The sequence below is a fragment of the Pipistrellus hanaki genome (assembly GCF_964339955.1).
Source record: "Pipistrellus hanaki genome assembly, chromosome: 19".
Classification (NCBI taxonomy): Eukaryota; Metazoa; Chordata; class Mammalia; order Chiroptera; family Vespertilionidae; genus Pipistrellus; species Pipistrellus hanaki.
In genome coordinates this window covers 22,157,953-22,173,032 of record NC_140521.1, presented here as the reverse complement: position 1 = coordinate 22,173,032, position 15,080 = coordinate 22,157,953, and positions in this window count along the sequence as shown.

Below are 15,080 nucleotides of genomic sequence, written 5' to 3'. Positions count from 1 at the left end.
CACAGGGTCACCTGTCCTGCTCTCCTGGGGCTGGAATGGGACAGCCATCCAGTGCCTTCTGGAGCGGTGAGTGCCGGAAAGACAGGGAGCAGGGGACAGGCCAGAGTCCGGGGTCCAGGAAGTCTCCTCCTGAGGAAGTGCTCCTGGAGAAGGTGGGAGGGGGGCAGGGGAGCTGCCAGGCTAAAGGAAGAGCAAGTGCAAAGGCCCTGGGGCAGGTCCACGGGGCACATCTCAGGATGGAAAGGCCCTGGGGCAGCTGGAGCCCTGGGGGAGGGAGGCGGAGCCCTGACCAGGCAGGGCCTTTTGGCACCTGGTAGGAATTGAGGATTTCCCTCCCTCCCTCCCTCCCTCCCTCCCTTCCTTCCTCCCTTCCTTCCTCCCTTCCTTCCTTCCTTCCTTTCTTCCTTCCTTCCTTTCTTCCTTCCTTCCTTTCTTCCTTCCTTCCTTCCTCCCCTCCTCTCTCCCTCTCTCCCTCTCTCTTCCTTCCCCCCATGCCCCTATTTTCCAGGCACTGGGCCAGGGGCTGAGGGCCCGTGAGTTTCACCCTGCTTCTCCCTCTCTTCCCATCCTCCCATGTCCCCTCCCCTCCCTTCCCCCTCCTTCTGAGCAGCCGCCCCACCCCCACGCCCCTCTTCCCCCTCCAGCCCTCACAGCCCCTCCCCCAGCAACAAGCACAGCCCTGAGCCCAGCTCTCCGGTGCTGCCCCTTTAAGGAATCCCTAAATCCGGACACCCCTCTCCTCCCCCACCTGAGAACCAATTAGGGTTCCCGAATTCAAGTAGAGGCTTTTGTGTGTCACGTGCTCGGGGAACAAAGCCCTCTCCGACAGGAATAAAAGCTCCTATTCAGGAGCCCGTTTGTCCCCATTCTAATCGCTTCCACTCCAGCCTCGCCTCCTTCCCGGGTTCCCAGGGCCGCCCAGCGCGGCCTCACCTTCCCGCCCCAGCACCCACACAGCCCTCCCGCTCAGCACCCACACAGCCCTCCCGCTCAGCACCCACACAGCCATCCAGCTCAGCACCCACACAGCCCACCCCAGGGCACCCACACAGCCCACCCCAGGGCACCCACACAGCCCACCCCAGGGCACCCACACAGCCCACACCAGGGCACCCACACAGCCCACACCAGGGCACCCACACAGCCCACCCCAGGGCACCCACACAGCCCACACCAGGGCACCCACACAGCCCACACCAGGGCACCCACACAGCCCACCCCAGGGCACCCACACAGCCCACCCCAGGGCACCCACACAGCCCACCCCAGGGCACCCACACAGCCCACCCCAGGGCACCCACACAGCCCACCCCAGGGCACCCACACAGCCCACACCAGGGCACCCACACAGCCCACACAGAGCACCCTCACAGCACACACCAGGGCACCCACACAGCCCACACAGAGCACCCACACAGCACACACCAGAGCACCCACACAGCCCACACCAGGGCACCCACACAGCCCACACCAGGGCACCCACACAGCCCACACCAGGGCACCCACACAGCCCACACAGAGCACCCACACAGCCCACACCGGGGCACCCACACAGCCCACACAGAGCACCCACACACAGCCCGGCCCAAAGGCAGGTGGCCGCAGCCCAGGGCCAGGCCCACCTTTTCACCCCAAAGGCCCTGCGATGCCAGCTGCTCTGGCCCGGGCCTGTCTCAGTGCTCCCGGGCCTCCTCTGCAGGGCGGTCACTGTCCCCCATGCGGAAGGGGAGCGGGCTCCGAGGGGCAGGGCCTGTGCCCGCCGTCACACAGCGGGAAGAGCAGGAGGCAGACTCTGGAGCTTTTCTCTATTCCTCACACCTCAGCGGGGCCTGGAGCAGCAGGGAGTCCCGGGCAGGCACCTGCCGGCGGGAGAGACTCCGCGCCAGGCCACGTGAGGAGACAGTGGAGGTCAAAGTCACAGGCACGTCTGTGGCCGAACACGAGCTGGAACTCAGGACTCGGAGAGGGGACATACGGGACTTCCATGTAAGGGAGCCAGGAAGAGGAATGCAGTGACGGGAAACGGCCATGGAGGTACTGCCAAGAGAAAAGGCAGTGTGCTGGGTGTGATAGTCCCACTCGTGTAGAAGAAAAAGGAAATATAAGCGCGCGCGCACACACACACACACACACACACACACAAGTATTACACACTTCTCCATGTGCACAAACATTTGAAGAAGAATACGTAATAAAATGTAGTATCTACTTATTTCCTTTGTGAGTGGAAATGGGGAGAGGGAAGAGATCGCTTAGTACCATACTGTGTTGTTTTAAAAAATTATTTTCTTACCGTGTTCATCTATTTCTTTTATAATAACTAATTTTGTTTTATTGCAATTAACAACCATTTTGAGGTGTACAAGTCAGTTGTGTGTAGTACATTTGCAAGGTTGTGCAGCCATCACTTCTTTTTTTAAAAATATATTTTATTGATATTTTATAGAGAGGAGGAAGGGAGAGAGATAGAGAGCTAGAAACGTCAATGAGAGAGAACCATCGACCAGCTGCCTCTTGCACACCCCCCACCGGGGATGTGCCCGCAAACCAATGCACATGCCCTTGACCGGAATCGAACCTGGGACCCTTCAGTCTGCAGACCGACGCTCTACCACTGAGCCAAACCGGCCTTGGCAAGCCATCACTTCTATTTAGCATACTCATCGCCCCAAAGACAATCCCCACACTCAGTGACTTCCTGTTCCCCTGTCCCCTGGCCTCTAGCAGCCTCCAGCCTGTATTTCATATGAATGGAATAATGAAATAGGTGACCTTTCGTGTCTGGCTTCTTTCACTTAGCGTGCTTTTGAAGTTCATTCATGTTTTGCAGTTTTATCCAATGAAATATTACTTCACACCCACCAGGATGGCTAGAATAGAAAAGACATTTTAAAAGAGAATTACAAATGTTGGGCAAGAATATAGAAAAATTGGGATCTTTCTGTTCATTGCTGGTGGGCATATACAATGGTGCAGGGCTGTGAGAAACACTTCGGTGGTTCCTCAAAAAAACTTAAACGGGCCCGGCCAGTGTGACTCAGTGGTTGAGCGTCCACCTAGGAACCAGGAGGTCAGGGTTCAATTCCTGATCGGGGCACATGCTATATAAAAGATGGGAACAAGTCACATGCCCATCATGTGATAAACTGATGCATGGATAAACTGTCTTCACCAATGAGCTCCACATTTCCGTGATCACACAGTGAGAGGAAACCGTCTTTGAGCTCATATCTCCAATATATGTAGATTTACTGGTTCATAATATACGGACTACAATTACACTGTTATAATATCTTTGTTGTATTGTAGAACATCACATGCAACGTTTTTAGAGGATGAAATAGAAAGAGTCGTGGCCCAGCTTGACCCCCTGGGACCCGCAGGTCCTGGTGGCAGAGTGAGGCCCGCAGCCGGAGGGCGGCCGCTGCTGGGTGCAGGGCTGGCTCTCCAGGTGGGATCCAACTCCCGTCTTCTGAGTCAGAGTCTGAGGTCTGAGGGCGGGTTTGGACCCAGGTGCTACCTAATTCCCAGCTGAGTCACCTCAGGCCGGCGGCTCTGTCTTTCTGAGCCTCAGATCCCAGTCCTTACTCCATGGGGGGCGGGGAGAGGGCACCGCCAGTGAGTGCACGCCCGGGTGCTGGTCATCTCAGTCACCAATGACCAGGATCTCAATTACTACATGAAGGGGCCAGTGCCCACAGGCCTGGGTCCCTCTGTTAGGAAGGACTCCGGCAGGACCCTCGCTGCAGGAAGGGGGAAAGGGACCGGCGGGAAGCAGGGAGGAGGCGCTGGGCTGCTCTGAGAGGCCGGACGGCTGGTGAGTGAGAATACCTGAGTGCAGGGGCAGGCCTGGGCCGAGGCCCTGCTCTTCCTCTCACCGGCCAGGTGGCCTTGGCCAATGGGAACAGCGCTCCGAGCCTCAGAGTCCTCATCTGGGACATGGAGATAATGATAATTGCACCTGCACCGTCGAGTTCTCTAACGAGTACATGAAATGGCACAGAAGTGCTTGCTCTGCAATAAAAATTCAATAAGCCGCAGTGATCATTATCATTCCTTGAGGCCTAATGTGTGTATCACATTATTTACCTAATTGTTCATTCCACCAAGGTTTATAAAGTGCCTACTGTGTGCCAGCCATACAACAGGAAACAAGAAGAAAATAGTCTTACTTTCAAGAATCTTATTTCTCTCTCCCTCCCTCTCTCTCTCTCTCTCTCTCTCTCTCTCTCTCTCTCTCACTCACCTACACACACACACACACACACACACACACACACAAATACTACACATGGTGGCAAGTGCTACGGGTGAAAAAGAAACAATGAAAAGGCAGAGGAATAAAAAATCAGAGAAGTTCCCTAGCTGGTTTGGCTCAGTGGATAGAGCTTCAGCCTTCGGACTGAAGGGTGCTGGGTTTCATTCTGGTCAAGGGCATATGCCCAGGTTCCGGGCTTGATCCCCTGTGTGGGATGTGCAGGAGGCAGCTGATCAATGATTCCCTCTCATCATTGATGTTTCTATCTCCCTCTCCCTCTCCTTTTCTCTCTCTCTCTCTCTTTTTTTTTTTTTTTTTTTTTTTTAAAGAATAAGAGACGTAATCAGTGACATTGATGCTGAAATCTGATCGGTAAGGAAGGGACCAGGCTCAGCAGGGACAGCGGGATGTCAGTCAGGGAAGCATGGTCAGGCGGGGGAAGGGTGCCCAGACTGAGACGAAGGTGCTCTAGCATAAGCAAAGGGTGCTGCAGGCCAGGCTAAGGGTGCTCTGAGCTGCAGGAGGCCGTTCCAGACTGAAGGAGGCCCCTGGTTGAAAAGAGCCTGTGCTTCTCAGTCTGGAGAGGCCGGTTGGTCAGAGGGAAGAGGGGGTGTGGGTGGGGAGATGAGGCTGGAGAATCAGGGCCCAGGTCACGCAGGGCTGCGTAGGCCACTGTAATGGTTTGGGTTTTGTCCTACCAGCACCGGGAAGTCAGTGCATGGTTCTTATCTGGGGCAGAGGGCAACAGCAGCTGCCGGAAGGTGGGTATGCTATACGCACATCTTGCTGGAGAGGTGGTACCTGAACAGAAATACGGAACTAAGTGATTGGGTTCCAGAATGGTCTAGAACTTGCCTGTGTTCAATTCTAATTCTGTGCTGTGTGGCCTTAAGATGTTACCTGTCCTCTCTATCTCTCCTGTCAAGGGAAGATAATAAAGGTAACCCACCTCAGTTTGGGAGAGAAGACTAAATGAGTCAATTAATGCAAATTGCTTAGCAAAGCACCTGGCATATTGTAAACATGCAATAACTGGCAATTATAGCTCCTCCTCCTCCTATTATTGTTCCATTATGTCAGGTAGAGAGAGGTGGACCTGGTGACAATTAACATATTTGACTCAAGTCCCAGGCAGAGCATTTAGTGCTGTGCATGGAAAATAATAGGCAGTTAGCAAATATTTGTTGAATGAATGAATGCACCTTTCTCTTCCCATTTCTGATGAATGGGTCCCGTCCTTCATCAGTCAACCCAACAATGGCTGAGCCTTCCTTAGACCCAGCACCATGCCAGGCAGGAGGGACAGGGCCGTAGCTGGGCAGATGAGAATGCACAATGCAGCTGGCACAGGTGCCTACTGGCTCTCCTTTGGGGAGTGCCCACGCTTCCTTTTCTGCTTCCCAATCCAGCTGAAATGCCAGTCTCCCCTTTTCTCTCCAACCTGCTGCATGCTCTCACTCCCTTGAGCCTCCAAAGGTCTCGTAAGGGCCACCTACTTGGCTTTTACTGGAGCGTAGACACCCCAAGAACTGGCAGCAAGTCTCATTCAGGGTTAGACACCGCCAAAGTGCCGGACACGGGAGAGAAGGCATGTTTGATTCATTCAATGGGAAGTGGAGAGGCAGAGATGGGTCACCAAGCACCAGCTGTGTGACCTCGGGCAAGGCACCTCTCTCCCTGGGTCTCTTGCTTCTCCCTCTGTAAGGCAGGAAGGCGGCACTGGAGGCTCCCCACAGCACCCTCTCCCCTCTCTGAAATTGGGACACTCCTGACGGAATGACACCCATGTGACGCTCTTCCTCGGGCTTTTAGGTAAGATAGCCCGAAGCTCTGTATAACCCAGCTCTCCGCTCCCCGGGAGGGCACGTCAGAAGGCCAGGGAGCAAGTGAGGTTATTTATAGACATAACCTTGAATCCACTCTTTTTCATTTGTTTATTCCTCCTCCTCCTCTCCCTCTTCCTCTTCCCTCTCCTCCTCTTTCTCCTTCTCTTCTTTCTTCTCCTCCTTCTATCTCTTCATTTGTTTATTTCTCCTCCTCCTCCTCTTCTTTCTTCTTCTTCTTCTTCTTCTTCTTCTTCTTCTTCTTCTTCTTCTTCTTCTTCTTCTTCTATCTCTTCATCTGTTTATTTTTAAAGCAAGTAAAGCATTTCCAGCTTTAGTAGAGGCAGTCATTAGAACTTCAAATATCAGGCCGAAGCCAAGGGGACCTCTGTGGAAACACCTTCTTTACCCCCCTGAGAGGCGTTATTGAACCTGTTTCCAGGTCTGCAAAGTGGGAGGATCATAAAGGAAGCAGCCTCGGCGGCTGTGGAGAGGATTCAAGGAGATCCTGAAGGAAAGTTCCCAGTACCACCCTGAGCGAGTGGCAGGGGTTCCGTCAAGTTGTCGATCTCTACTTTTACTGTTATCAGTGACGTGTCCCCTGTTACACCCTGGAACATTAGGATAGAATGCTGAAAGCTGAGAACTAAGCTCTTGATTGGCTTCCACCGAAGTTGCCTTTTGTGGTTTTCTGGCCTAGCCTCGGGGGTCCTGAGCGCAGGCAGATTTCCCGGCTAAGAGGTCAATAGGCCTATGAATGTAGCTTCTTTCTTCGCCTGTTTGCTCTAGCCCCACTCTCCCATTCTATCCCCACTTTAAATTTTATTTTGCTTTTTCAGTAAAGTACTATTCTTTTTTTTATTAAGCTATAATTTACATGCTAAGTGGACAGCTTGGTGAGTTTTTATATATAACAATAACGCAGACCAAGTAAGCCTCAGACTTTGTCTGTTGCAGCGACCTCTCACCATGTGTGGCTACTTGCACACTTAACATGTGGCCAATCCGCCGAAAACCGGTTTGGCTCAGTGGTAGAGCGTCAGTCTGCGGACTGAAAGGTCCCAGGTTCGATTCCGGTCAGGGGCATGTACATTGGTTGTGGGCACATCCCTGGTAGGGGGTGTGCAGGAGGCGGCTGGTCCATGTTTCTCTCTCATTGACTTTTCTGGCTCTCTCTCTCCCTTCCTCTCTGTGAAAAATCAATAAAATATATTTTTTTAAAATGTGGCCAATCCAGCCTAAGAAGTACCATATGCACAAAATATACATTGGATATTGATGAATGTAAAATATGTCATTAATAATTTAATAATGATTACGTGCTGAAGTCTAATATTTTGAATATATTGCTAACATACATTTTACCTTTTTTTTTTTTAATGTGGCTACTAGAAAATTTTAAGTTATGTATGTGACTTGCAGCTGTGGATTGAATCTTACTTCTATTGGACAGCACTGGTATAAAACATTTTATATACATATATTTTTAAAATTTAATTTCAGAGAGGAAGAGAGAGTGAGAGAGAAACATAAATGATGAGAAGGAATCATGACTGGCTGCCTCCTGCATGCCCCACACTGGGGATGGAGCCTGTCACCCAGGCCTGTGCCCTGACTGGGAAGGGGATCGAACCATGACTTTCTGATTCATAGGTTGACACTCAACCACTGAGCCATGCCAGCTGGGTGGTACAGAACATTTTTATCCTCCGAAAAATTCTCTCTTGCTTTCCAGTTAATACCTGCTTCCTTTTTCCCACAGATAAACACTATTCTGACTTTTCTCCCCAACATTGATTTTGCCAATCCAGAACTTCATATAGCTGGAATAATACAAGATGGGGTTTTTTTTGTTTGTTTTTTTGTATCTGGCCTCTTTTGCTCAATATTATGGTTTTAAAAAATTCATTTGTGTATCAGTCATATGTTCCTTTTTATATTTGCATAGTATTCCATCGTATATCATAGTTTATTCATTTCCTCTTGGTGACCATTGGGATCATTTCCAGTTTCTATTATGAATAATGCTGCGATGACTGTTCTTGGAAAAGTCTTTAAATCGTCTCATTCAAATTATTTTTACTATTTTTTTTTTAATGCTAAGATGAATCCATCCTCACAGAAAAAATCCATGCCCATACTAACACACAATATACACCCATGTTAGCGGTTTTTAAAAAATATTTTATTGATTTCTTACAGAGAGAAAGGGGAGAAGGATAGAGTCAGAAACATCGATGAGAGAGAAACACTGATCAGCTGCCTTGTGCATACCGCCCACCCCCCCTCCCCAGGAATGTGCTCACAACCAAGCTACATGCCTTTGACCAGAATCAAACCCGGGACCCTTCAGTCCGCAGGCCAACGCTCTATCCACTGAGCCAAACCGGTCAGGGCCATGTTAGCGGTTTAATGTTAATGCTTTCTGGTTTAATCCTTCCAGGCCTTTTCTCCACGTACTGAATCATAGATGATCATGTTAGTAAAACTGTCCCTTTGGAGCTCCTCCCTCGCTGCCTGAGCCCTGGAGGAGGCTGCATATTGATCCTGCCCTTCTCGCTCTAAGTTCTCTAGGAGACCAAAACTGGAAAAGATGTAGGGATGGTCTAGGGAGGGCAAAGATCATGGGGCCCCTTGCACTATTCCCTGATTACCTGCATCCATGGCAGACATTGCTAATCAATCACAGCTTTCTATCCTTGCCCAGCCCTAGTCACTACTAATCGATAGAAAAACTGAAACCAATTTCCCAGCTCTGACACCGCCTGGCCACCTTCCATTCTGCTGATGAATAAACTGGGGCTCGGGGAGAGGAGGAGCACGCTTCAAGGTCAGAGATGGAGCCCCAGGCTCCCGACTCCCTGTCTGGTGTTTTATTCTGTTACATTCACGGATTAAAAAAAAAAAAAAGATTTCCCTGGGACCCTGAACACCTGGTCTCTGGGAAGAGGGTGTGTGCTTCTCAGACGGGACCCTCTGCCAGCCCCTCAGTTCAGGCCCTGCCTGGGTGTGGCCACCAGCCCCGGCCAACGGCCTGGCAGCCCTTCCCCCGCAGGCACCGCGGACAGACCTGTGGTTTCTGTTCTCCAGGTCTGCAGTTTCAGTTTCCCAAAATAAACACTTAAAAAAATAAAGGAGGCACGCTCTTAGCATCTTTGTCTTCAGCCCGAGAACACGGGGTTATGAACTGAGCAGATCAAACCGAATAATCACAGCGGAGAGGCGACTCGGACGCCGAGACCGTACACCCCCCGGCACCCCTTTCCGGCCACGCATCGCCCGGCCCCGGCGGCCCCTGGGAGCCACAGCGGGGAAGCGGGGAGCCGGCAGGTCTGACCAGCCTGTGGGTGTTCTCAGCTGGACGAGCAGAATCGTTTATTTAATTCCCTCCCTGCCAGGCCTGGGGGGTGGGGGCAAAGGCAGGTGGTGGTGGGGGGGCGGGGATGGAGACAACGTAGGTAATATCAGAATCGGGTGGAGCGGCTTCTCAGACCTGCTTCGTACACTCACCGGCTGCGTGGTCTCGGACGTGTCATTCGGGTCTGAGTCTAGTTTCTTCCTCTGTAAACAAGCGTATTAATAAAAGCTAAAAGCTACTACTACACTGGATTATTGAGGTGATTAAGAGGACGTGGTTGAAAAGATGCGTATAAAATTCTTGTATTTGTCGCTATGCTGTAAGCTCTGTGAGGATGGGAGAGCTAGCTGTCTGCTCATTCACGGTCGCGCCCTCCAGTCCTACCAGCACAGGGACCGGTTCCAGGCAAAGCACCTACCAAGCAGCCATGCAGCCCCGAGTGTGAGGCCTGGTCCCGAGGACAGGAATGGCGATGGAGAGGGCAGAGGCTTAGCTCAGGGACCTCGCCCTGAAGTAGTCCCATTCCTGCATGTCCGTCCAGCACCGTCTATCATAACAAATGGGTTGATGTGCCTTGAATAGGAAGAGAAAGTAATGAAGTGGCTCATGGTAGAGATTCTGGCATCAGACTCAAGTTCAAATCTCAGCTTCCCCACCACCTACCATTCTGATCTGTATTAGCAAGCTTACCGCTCACCACTTCTATTTCCAGATCTGGAAAATAGGGACCTCCCTCAGAGAGCTGTAAGAATTGAATGAGGCCGAAACCGGTTTGGCTCAGTGGATAGAGCGTTGGTCTGCGGACTGAAGGGTCCCAGGTTCAATTCCGGTCAAGGGCATGTACCTTGGTTGCGGGCACATCCCCGGTAGGGGTTGTCGATGTTTCTCTCTCATCAATGTTTCTAACTCTCTATCCCTCTCCCTTCCTCTCTGTAAAATAATCAATTAAAAAAAAAGGAGAAAAAAAAAGAATTGAATGAGTTTCCGGAAGCAGTGCTTAATACAGGGCCTGGAACATAGTAATTGTTCAATAAATATTAGCTATTACTTTTCCCATTTACTATGTCACTGCAGACAAATTATTTATCTTCCCTAGGACTTGTTTTCCTGGTCAGTAAAATCAAAATGCAATCGTTTCTACCTTGAAGAATTGCTGGGAGAATGAAAATTCCTGAAATTAGCACCATGTCTAATGTGGAAATAACTTAATTTCTAGGTGATGATGATGGTGATGAAGTTAAAAACAAGATGCTACAGGAGAAAAGAGTAAATTCATTTGCTGCCTGGGCCCTGGGGTCAGAGAAAGGTTTATAATACGTGAGTGCTTTTTCTGGTAACAACTTGATTGGGATGCAGTTTACATGCCATACAATTCATTCATTTAAAATGTGCGATTCAGTAGTTTTTAGTAGATTCACAGAATTCTGCAAACATCATCTAGTCAATTTTAGCATATTTTCATCACTCCAAATAGAAAACCATACACAGTCCTCTCAGCTCTCCCCACTCCCCCACCCTAGGCCCGAGGCACCCACCAGTTCACTTCCTGTTTCTGTGGATTTGCCTCCTGTGAGCATCTCATGCGAACGGAATCAAACAACGTGTGACCTTCTGTGTCTGTCTTCTTTCACTCAGCATAATTTTTTTCAAGATTCCCTTGTGTTGTAGCATGTATCAGTCATGCATTCCTTTTTAAAAATAAATATATATTTTATTGATTTTTTACAGAGAAGAAGGGAGAGGGATAGAGAGTTAAAAACATCCATCAGTTGCCTCCTGCACACCCCCCACTGGGGATGTGCTCAAAACCAAGGTACATGCCCTTGACTGGAATCGAACCTGGGACTCTTCAGTCTGCAGGCCGACGCTCTATCCCCTGAGCCAAACCGGTCAGGCCTGCATTCCTTCCTTTTTATGACCAAATAATACTCCGTTGTATAGAACTGATGTACAATCTTGGCTGTTATGAATAACGCCGCTGTGAACCTTCAAGTACACGTTTTCACGTGGACACGTTTCCATGTCTCTGGAGTGGACACCTAGGAGGGAATTGCGAGGCTCCTGGTATTGCTGTCTGACCTTCCGAGAACCTCTTTTCCCATTTTCCATAGAGCAGCACCCTTTCACGTCCACCAGCAACGGAGAAAGGTCCCAGTCTCCCACGCCCTGACCAACACGGGTTAAGATCTGTCTTCTCTATGATAACAGCCATCCTAGGAGGCGTGGACTGGGACGTCATCGTGGCTTTGATGTGCACTCCTTATGGTTCATGATGGTGAGCATTTTTTTCATGTGCTTCTTGGCCATTTGTGTATCTCCTTTGGAAAACTGTCTTTTGAGCTCCTTTGCCCATTTTTAATGGGATAATTTATCTTTTTTTAAATTTATTTAAAAAAATATATATTTCATTGATTTTCTACAGAGAGGAAGAGAGAGGGATAGAGAGTTAGAAACATCGATCAGCTGCCTCTTGCACACCCCCAACTGAGGATGTACCCGCATCCAAGGTACATGCCCTTGACCGGAATTGAACCTGGGACCTTTCAGTCCACACACCGATGCTCTATCCACTGAGCCAAACCGGTTTTGGCTTATTTATCTTTGTTATTATTGAGTTTTACAACTTCTTTATATCTTCTAGATACAAGTCCCTTATCTTCTAGATACGAGTCAAATATATGCTTTGCAAATTTTTTTCTGTTCCATGGGTTGTTTTTTGCTTTCTTCCTAGTGCCCTTTGAAGCACAAAAGTTTTTAATTTTAATGATGTCCCATTCATCTGCCTTCCTTTTTATTTTTATTTATTTTATTTTATTTTTTTAATCAATTTTTATTGTTCATATTATTACAAAGGTTCCTCATTTCTTCCCCCCTCCACCAGGTTCCCACCCCACCCTCCGCCCCCCTTCCCTCCCCCATTGTCCTCATCCATAGGTGCACAGTTTATGTTCAGTCTCTTCCTCCCTCCCTTTCCCCGATAGTAAATCCCTTTTCAGATAGTAAATCAGTTACTTAGCATTTTCTCATATCAATAATACCTCCACATGCCCAAAGATACACTTCACACAAAAGACATTTCCAAATAGGTCAACCAACCTCATCCAGGCCCCATACAAGGCACTCACAGATCAACACCCCAGCCCTATACTAACTCAACATATCCAGATCTAAGCCTTCATCACTTGATTCAGCAGACCCTCAAGTTCCCGCAAAAGTTTCCAGCCATGTCTGAGAGGCAGCATTGGGGCGGGGGCAGGTGAGGAGCGAGCTGTTCTGGTCCTGGCTGCTCCGGGCCTGGCCTCTGTTGCTCTGGTCCGTTCCACAACCAGCTGCTCCGGGTCTGGCCACCGCCGCTCCTGACCTGGTTGCTCCAGGCTTGGCTGCTGCTGCTTCGGGCCTGGCCACACCCAACCCCCGCTGCTCTGGGCCCGGATGCTCTGGGCCCGGCCACTCCGGGCCTGGCCGCTCCCAGCCTGGCAGCTGCTGCTCCGGGCCTGGCCGCACCCGACCCGGCTGCTCCGGGCCTGGCCGCTCCCAGCCTGGCAGCTGCTGCTGCCTTCCTTTTTATAGTTTTAACTCTTACATTTAGATCTTTGACCCATTTTGAGACAGTGCCTGTATATGCCATGAGGTAGAGGTACACTTTCATTCTTCTGCATGTGGAATCCAGTTAGCCCAGCACCATTTGTTGGAGAGACTGGATTATTTTGGGGCTCTCAATGCTATTCCATTATAATACCTATATGTGTGTCTTTATGTCAGTACCACACTGACTTGAACTTGAACTGGACCAAATTAACTGGATCTGTGGGTGCGGTCAGAGCCGCTGTCCCTTTCCATGGTGCTTCAGACGGTTCAAGGTGCTTCATACACTCAGAGCAAATGGAGGCGCAGGTGGCTGAGTGGCATATGCCTGGATCAGCCAGGGACAGCGGTGGTTCCAGGACCCGCCTGTGCATCTTTCAATCTTTCAATCTTTCTTTTCTTTCTTTCTTTTTTAAAAATATATTTTATTGATTTTTTACAGAGAGGAAGAGAGGGGAATAGAGAGTTAGAAACACCTATGAGAGAGAATCATCGATCGGCTGCCTCTTGCACAACCCCTACTGGGGATGTGCCCGCAACCAAGGTACATGCCCTTGACCGGAATCGAACCCGGGATCTTTTAGTCCACAGGCTGACGCTCTATCCACTGAGCCAAACCGGTTTCGGCCACCTGTGCATCTTTCGACTCTGGGTCAAGCGCTCATTACCCCCGCCATTCACCTGCTCTTTGAGTCCAGAGATTTGGGAAAAGGAAAAGATATTTTAAAAATTAGGGCAGCAAAAAGGAGGAAGGGTGAAAACAGACTGATTCCTCACCAGCTTATGATAAATGTTTCCTTCTCCTGCTTGGACAAGAAATGGATGTTCTGGGTAATCCAGGGTTTTGCTTGAGTTTTGCATTTTCGAAGAATGAGAACACAGTGAAACACTCTCAACACTAAAACCACGGGGACTATAATTTAATCTTTCCTTCTGTTATTGTTGTCATTCTAGAAGACTCTTTAGTTTATGTTAGGGCAATGTTTCTTTAAGAGTGGTCCAAGGAAACCCTCAGCCATCAGCATCATTTGATAGAGGTACTTGTTTTTATTTTTTTTTAATAAATTACTTTCTTTTTAAAAAATATATATTTTATTGATTTTTTACAGAGAGGAAGAGAGAGGGACAGAGAGTTAGAAACATCGATGAGAGAGAATCATCGATCAGCTGCCTCTTGCACACCCCCCCCCCCCCCACTGGGGATGTGCCCGAAACCAAGGTACATGCCCTTGACCGAAATCGAACCGGGACCTTTCAGTCCGCAGGCCGATGCTCTATCCACTGAGCCACACCGGTTTTGGCAGAGGTACTTGTTTTTAAAAAGATGCAATTTTCAGAGCCCCCATCCGCCCTGCATCTGCTGAAAGTCACGGTGATATTTAAGGCCAAGGTTTGGGAGCCATTGTTTTAGAGCAGTGACAGTCAAAGTGTGAATACCAATGGGCACTGCCCTCAGAGACGCAGGCATTCTCTTAGGTGAGAGTTCTGGATAATACAGCAGATCATGTACCTCGTTTCCTTCAAGTCTTTGCTAAAACATCACCCCTTCTGAATTCTCATCATTTGCAGCAACCTGGATGGAATTGGAGAACATCATGTAATAAGCCAGTCAATGAAAGAGAAACACCACATGACCTCATTTATGGATGACAAAGAACATTATAAACTGATGAACCAAAAGATAGATAGAGACAGTAAAGCAACAAGCAGACTGTCAAATTACAGCAGGGAGGGTAGGGAGATCTGGGGGAGATAATAGATCAACCGAAGGACTTGTATATATGCATGTAAGTACAACCAATGGACATAAAACTCTGGGGAGGGAGGGTATGTATGGGAGGGGGGGCAATATTAAAATATGTACACAGATAATAATTTAATTAAAAAAATGGAAAAAAAATAATAAAAAAAAATCACCCCTTCCTGTGAGAACTTCCCTGATTTCCAGTTGCATGTCACCTTCTGCCCAATGCCTCCCACCTTCCTTATCCCCTTCCCTTCTCCACAGCACTACACATCTGACAGATTTATCTATCTATCACCTATCTATCTATTA